Genomic DNA, 7,453 nt, shown 5'->3' with positions numbered 1-7,453 from the left:
TATTAAAGATACTATTGCACCTTTCTCCATACCATAAAGCCATAAAGTAAAACTTGCTTACAATGGTAATTCTATTTTAGTAACAGAGACGACAGGGACTCAGTGCTTGTGCAATACCATAAAATGAAAGAAGTATCCGAATCCATTATCCTAAGTCAGTACCAAAGTACACCCACAACTGGGAAAGTTACACATTTATATTAAAGAGTCTCAAGTTTAAAAATAAAAAATACAAATATTTTTAAAATTCCAAAAGGTTAACCATTCTCCATACCATAAAGCCATAAAGTAAAACTTGCTTACAATGGTAATTCTATTCTATTCTGAAAAAAAGCTCAGTGCTTGTGCAACACCATGAACTGAAAGAAGTATCCGAATCCATTATCCTAAGTCAGCAATTTGTTTCTAAGTGTTTGCACCTTATTTAGAAGCCTTTTTGGCTCAAGCTCAAGGAATATCTTCTGAAAAGCATCAAAGGTATTCTTCAGTTTAGGTGGGTACTCAAGATTCAAAGCATATATCAGTCCCATCAGCAGTATACATGCCTTTGTTTTGTTTTCAAGTTTAGTGAGCACTTCAGTGCCATCGATTACAAGTGCCACATCCACTGGATCATCTTGAGTGTAGACCAGAAGGACCTTCATGGTTTGAGATTGGCTGCTTCGGTCATTCTCCTTGATTAAAGCAAAACACAACACAACAACATTACATTAACAAAGGAAATACTCCACTATCCATGGCACAACAATGGGTATTCCAAGTCCAAGTAAGTTTAGTGCCAAACCTTAAGATAACTGAATAACTTCCATTTGGCAAGATAACGGAGTTATCCCCCCCACACACACACACACACCCCAACACCCACATTTCTTTTCTGACTGTATCAAATACTCAGCACTCTATAGACAAGATAGAAAGAATGGCTGTCTAATAGGTCAACAGAAATAACCATATCATTACAAATGGGTATACCTGGCATTTTAAGAAACAGAGGCTGCAGATGACTGCATCTTTTTTTGGTCCAAATGTACTCCATGAGGCTGCAGATGACTGCATCTCTTTGTTGGTCGATACTATGGAGCTGTTAGGAGACATATTGTTTGCACATTTATACATGGCATAATAAAACATACCAGTCAAAGTTTGGACAGACTGCGTCAGGTCACACACTGACAAGTGGCTCTCAGTCTCCGCTCTCTATTTATCCCAAAGGTGTTCTGGAAGAATGGTCAAAAAATCCCATAAACACACTCCTAAACCTTGTGGAAACCCTTCCCAGAAGAGTTGAAGCTGTTACAGCTGCAAAGGGTGGACCGACGTCATATTAAACCCTATGGATTAAGAATGGGATGTCACTTAAATTCATATGTGAGTCAAGGCAGGTGACCCATTCATTTTGCAATATAGTGTATTTAGACACTGGGAATGCTTTTCTTACAATCCTGAAGAAGTTCCTACAAATGTTGAGCACTTGTTGGCGGCTTAAGAGGCATTGTAGATGACCATCTCAAAAAGCTGGTTATGATGATGCCAATAGTGTCTGATGAAGTCATGAAAGTAAACAAGTAAACAGAGGCTATTTAGAAGAATTCAATGCTTGAAGAATGTAACACGTTTTCTGATTTTTAACAGGCAAAAGCAAAGTATGTTTGATGAATCTGATTTTTCTTCATTATTCACTATTAGCATCATCATAACCAGACTCACACGATGGCCACTTACGCTAAATGTCCATTAACATGAGTGAGCAAAAAACATTCAACAGGTGCTCAACATGTTATGGTTTTGGTTATGGGATTTGTCCAAAACGACATACAATTAAAAACAATACAATAGTTAGATTTAGCACTAAACAATTTAAAGTTAGTGTAAGGGGAATAGCAATAATAAACAACAATGTAAATTCAATCAAAAGCCTAAATAAAACAAATTTCATTCATAATTGTGCATAAGAAACACTTAATTAACTAAGTGCATAGGAAGTGCAATCTATCTGCATAGGAACTCCTTCAAGAATATTAGAAAACTATTCTCAGTGGTTGAGAGAATGCCAAAATAGAGATAGATAGATGGATAGATAGATAGATACTTTATCTATCTCTGTTTTGGCATTCTCTCAACCACTGAGAATAGTGGTTGAGATCATTTGCTGTGCCATCACAGCAAATGGCTACTGTGAAAAGCCTATATTAAACATTTTTCCTTTGTAAATAATTTTTGCTTACTAAATAACTATGCAGCTCAAAGTGTCAAGTTTTAATTTTTATTCTACAATGTCAGAATACTCTGAAAAAGAAACACATACTGTACGAGTAGGTGTCTCCAAACTTTTACCTGGTAACTGAGTAAGCATTATATTATGAAAACATAAATTAATGAACTGTATGTGAGACTAAAAGTACCTGGCACAGAGTATCCAATATAGGACGAATCTTGGATCCAGCCACTCCTCCCTTGGCTCTCATCACTTTGAGAAGCTGTGGTGTGTAATGGTCAAGTTTGCCCAGGAATGTCGCCTCAAGTGGAATGGCTGTGATTCTTCTGAACTCCTCCTTCACCTAAAAATGAGAAAAAGCACAGTGCTCCCAAATAAATCTTTTTAGAATTTGTGCATGGATTGATAACAACAAACAGAGAAACAAATAACCTGAAATGGAAAGAAGACATTCATACTAGACATAATAAATAGATTGAGCTTTCTTACTTGATCCTCTCGGAATAAGCCAGGCCATCGCGCTATGAACTCTTGGACAGAGGGACCATCATGCACCACTTCAAGTCTTCGAATTGCAAATGTTTTGGCCATTTTGGCTGTGATTGTTCTTTCGTTGTGTTTCTTCTTTACCTCATAAAGCAAATCAAGTCTCTCTTTCTCCAAACCCTCCTTTGTTTCTCCCACAGGAAAGGGAGGAAGATAGTTAACTTCTGCCCTTTTTATGTTTTTTTGCCGGGGCCTGGTTGCTCGAATCCTTCCTTTTTAAAAAATTCACCTCAATCTCAGGGCAGGATATGTTTCGGCTTTTCAGCATGCGTCGGAAGTTGCTCATCCTCGTTTTTAAACTTTGCTGCCAGCCATACATCCCTGAGAAGGACCCAGGCTCCTTGAGACATGGAAACTTCCCCACAAGCGCTTCAACAACTTGTAGTATGTGGTGATCCGTGGGATAAGCTGTATATTGGAAGATTGAATCAGATAAAGTCTGCCTAATAGCTGCCTTCACCCTTGCGTCATCGAATGATGTACCATTCATATGGTACTGTTTGTTTGCCTCTTGCAGAATCAACTCCACATCACGTGAAAACTTGGGTATCTCAAAGTGTAGAGGCCAAGGATCCAATCGGCAAGAATCCGGAAGGATCACTGTGTCTCTTGAGCTACTGGCCAAGCTATCATCTGCACTGCATTGTACCTCTGAATTTTGATGTGATCTTGGAGTAGAACTCACCACCAAGTCAGATTCAGCTATAGGGCTGAAGGTAAGGGTGACTGTGGACTCTACTTGGACGATTTTGATTGTGCTCTTGTCATTTATATCTGCTGTTGAGGTCAGAGTGAAATATTCATTGCCAAAATCTTTATCTTCATACATTAGAGAAAAATCCCCATCAAGTTGGAATGTCTCCAGGATTATTGAACGAAGTGCTTCTAATGTTTGAGGAATGCCAGAGGGAAGGGTAAGCTTCCTCACATCACAATCTTTAATCACCACTCGTAACTGGGCTGGCAGAGACATTCCTGCTGCATTGGATACACTCAGCTGTGATGGGGGGGAAAAAGAAAGAAAAATGTGTTAGTCAATGATTGAAATAGAGTTGGAGTTTAAAGGTTGTATCAGCAATTAACTCCGACAACTCAGGGTTACTCCTGACTACAACAATATACAGTGCTGTGAAAAAGTATTTGCCCCCTTGCTAAAGTTTACTAAAAAGAGTAATTCTTAAACGTTCTTTTCAAAGTTCAATTCTTTAACATATTGGGGCAAATACTTATGCCCTCTGTATTTTTTAAGGAAGAACATTTATTTATTTATTTATTTACGATACATTCTTAATTCACAAAGAAAATTGGTGTCCTTAAAGGTTGGATTTTTACTCATTTTTTTTTAATTAAGGCATTAAGATCAATTTCCAAAATGATTTTATATTCCTCTTCTTAGTCAACTTTAGCAAGGGGGAAAATACTTTTTCACAGCACTGTAGTAGGCCAGTCAACAAGCTCAAATGTGCCCTTTCAGAAACATTTAGATATTGTTTTAATTCAACATTTAAGGGTAATTCTGTCATATAAAATTATTTGTGTGCAATTACCTATTCTGATGTGCTAATAAAGTGTTTTAAAGACACCATTTGTCTGCCTGCAACTTTGTATGCTGCCAAGGGATACACATCAGCCAGCTGTGGTTGTTCAAGGACTTCTATCCTTCTTGTGTATTCTACTTCAAAAGCCCGGAAATGTTCATCATACCAAGCACTTAATACCTTCATTACAAAAATGGGGCTTAGGTGCACAATGATAATCTGAATTATTTCAACAAAATCAGGCAATCCTCCAGTTTGTCCAAAAGGTAACAGCATCCCAACAGCATAGTCAGTGCCCAGAATTGACACTTTATTTGCCATGGTCACAGACAATTCAGTGGGAAACTTCCTTGCAATGGACTCTTTAATCTCCTCTCTCAGAACTTCAACAGCAACTCTGGAAATTTTGGAAACCGACAGCGTTGGCTTCAGAAAATTTGAGTCGTGGAAATTGTATGCAATCATGGACTGATGTTTCTTAGCCATCGTCATTAAGATATTTCGGAAGGAACCAGTCTGGCGCACAATCTTCTTGAAAAAGCTGTGTTTCCCTTCAAACCTCATGGTCCACAAAGCCACTACAGGTCCAAAGGCGGTTATGAGCCATGGATAGTGCTCAATGAAATGGTGCTTGGGAATAATTCTTTCTTCTGGGAACACTTCCTTAAATCTGTGCCGGTGCTCACCAATCTTACTGTCAAGGCAACCAATTGTGTAGTGTGTATGAATTGGAGCCATCACAAGCTCAACAATGTCTTTAAGAGTCATTATAACCTGCCACACAAGGTCATCTTCTGGTACTTTTCTGCCAACCATGAAGGGCAACATCCGCAACAAACACCAGTTCTCATGTGCGTTGCCTCCTATGCTTCTTCGTGAGGTTAAGTCCAGTGGAACAGCTTGAGGGCAGTTCGTTTTGTCAGACCATTTGTAGGGAAAGTGTCTGATAGAATGATTTAACTCCTCAAGAGAGAAAAACTTCTTCTTGATAAGACTATTCAGACACAGAGCAAGTTCCAGTGGTACTATTCCCTCAAGCAAGTCATGCATAACATCTGGAGGGTAACCAGAAATCGCATGAAAAAAACTAAGTCTGTCAGAGATGGCACACTGCGATTTTACCCCAAAACAATGGACTTGTGTGGAGTCGTTCAAAGCCTTTTCAACATGCAGACTGTGGTCATGCTTTGTTCTAAGAGGGAATATTCCTGTACTAACTTGATGACTTTAAACCTGCGAACTTTCTGCTGTACAAAAGCGGCAATAATGTGATGCAGAAAAGCTTTCGACGAACCCCCCAATTGAATGAGCTCCAAGATTGTCAGCAACCACACAGAATGCAGTGCCTTTGAGGGTTTTACCCAAACATGGAACAAAAACCCCTTCGTCTTCCAAAACCTTCAAATCTTTGAGCAAAGGTTCTAGCACTTTAGAGTATCCATACCGTTTCACATCATCTGCCTTGCAAAGGACAGAAAGAAAAATAGAGGAGAGTGTTGATCTCAAAGTAGCAGGGATATCTCCCAATACCCAATACACAGCTGTGATCTTGTGCTTTTTGCGTGACGTTCCTAGTGGATTACAAACTTCCAAATCATCAACGTAAAGTATCAGTGACAATTTTGTATCATCTGTAGATAAGAACTGATTGTCTTTGAAGTGTGACCCATCATGAAATGACCTATAACCGGCTTCAGAATGTGTCCTGCCTCTATGGAAGAGCTTATCTTGGATGTCTTTTTTGTCCAAAAGTAGAGAAAGCACAGGCAAAACTGGCACATACTGAAAGGTTTTGTGCTCCTGATCATCAAGAATGTGTTCAACAGGTTCTATGATAGAAAAGTGTTCCTTCAAGAAGATGCTTCTTTTGTAGGATGTGCTTAAAGGCCCATCTGCGGCCAAAGCTGAACTCACAGGGTTTTGCTGGCAAATATTTGTCACCAGTTCTGAAACCACAGAATCATCAATAGTGCATCCATGCTTTTGCAAAGTGGTTAGTAAAATCTCTTTAATAACTGGGCCTGAAGCAGTGGAAGTAATGAAATAAAGCTCTTCTATGATGTCATTCAAACATGTGTTGGAGACATTGAAAATGCTTTCCAATTTAAGTAAGAGACATCCAAATCTGTCACTAATTGCCTTTCTTACATCCTCTTCTTCCACAAAGACAGAATCAAAGTTGCTTTCATTTTCCTCATCTTCACCAGATAACTGCATTTGATTATCCTGAAAAACTGACCCCTTGAAATCTCCATGTGTATGAGGAGTATGTTTCTTACTTTTGTGAGAGAAAAATGTTCTGTATATGTTTGTGGTGTGATCACAATCTTGAAATACACAACTGACAGTTTCAAATTTTTTAAGATGTCTTCCAATGTGCTCAAAATATTGCCTCTCTGTTTGGAAACCACATGATCGGCACACAAGACAAGTAAATGATCTCAACTGATTCAATGCTGTAGATTCCGTATGATATCGAGACAAATGGCTACGTAATGAACTCCAGGTCTTGAAAGAGCAAGGACAATTAGAATGTAGACATGGTATTGATTGGTTTTTGACCACAGTGTCCATGTTTTAGTCTATAATGCTTCAACAATTCTGCTCTTCTTTCTGTTGCAAAATCACATGCTTTGCAATGCCAATTCATTTTCTGTTACTGACTGAAGGGTATTTATGTGCAACGGATATTGGATAATCAGTTAGAAGTCATACCTTAGGTTGTCAATCTTGTCATCGTACGTCATGTCGTTTACAATGCTGTGAACAGAAAAATACAACGCGTGAGGTTAGCCTACATAACGGACAGGCAAAACATTACTAACAGACCGCAGACCACTGCAGATATTCAAAGTTACATTTTAAGGAAGCTGTATTCGGTCTATGCTTCGTGAGCATTTCCCAGCCCTGCCTTTCTATTGTCCATTGAGGCACACTCAAATCCACAGGACACACGGCACTGCCATGTTAAAATATAAAGTGTTGTCCTTGTCTTGCTTAGGTGTTGTAAAGGTAATAAAAGACACAAACAACGACCCACTGTAAGTTATTTGGAAACACTGAGTCACTATTCATTGCGTTGTGAGACAAGAGCCTAACGTTACCGCCAAGCAACCGCGTCCCACAACTCTTCACAGCAACGTTACAGTTAGCC

At 38.9% G+C, this 7,453-nt stretch overlaps 1 long non-coding RNA gene across 1 annotated transcript; it reads right to left on the bottom strand.

Annotated features, from left to right (window-relative positions):
• Window positions 1-1,020: 1,020 nt before the first annotated feature.
• Window positions 1,021-7,061, bottom strand: LOC125302260. Its single transcript, XR_007194876.1, has 4 exons — window positions 7,015-7,061; window positions 2,705-3,758; window positions 2,403-2,558; window positions 1,021-1,081 (listed from the first exon to the last, which is right to left on the bottom strand). It is a non-coding gene; the product is annotated as an uncharacterized LOC125302260 (long non-coding RNA).
• Between the last annotated feature and the right edge of the window lie 392 nt (window positions 7,062-7,453).

Source organism: Alosa alosa, chromosome 10 (assembly GCF_017589495.1).
Source record: "Alosa alosa isolate M-15738 ecotype Scorff River chromosome 10, AALO_Geno_1.1, whole genome shotgun sequence".
NCBI classification, from domain to species: domain Eukaryota; kingdom Metazoa; phylum Chordata; class Actinopteri; order Clupeiformes; family Clupeidae; genus Alosa; species Alosa alosa.
The sequence above is the reverse complement of the archived record's forward strand: the minus strand, read 5'-3'. Positions and strand labels throughout refer to the sequence as shown.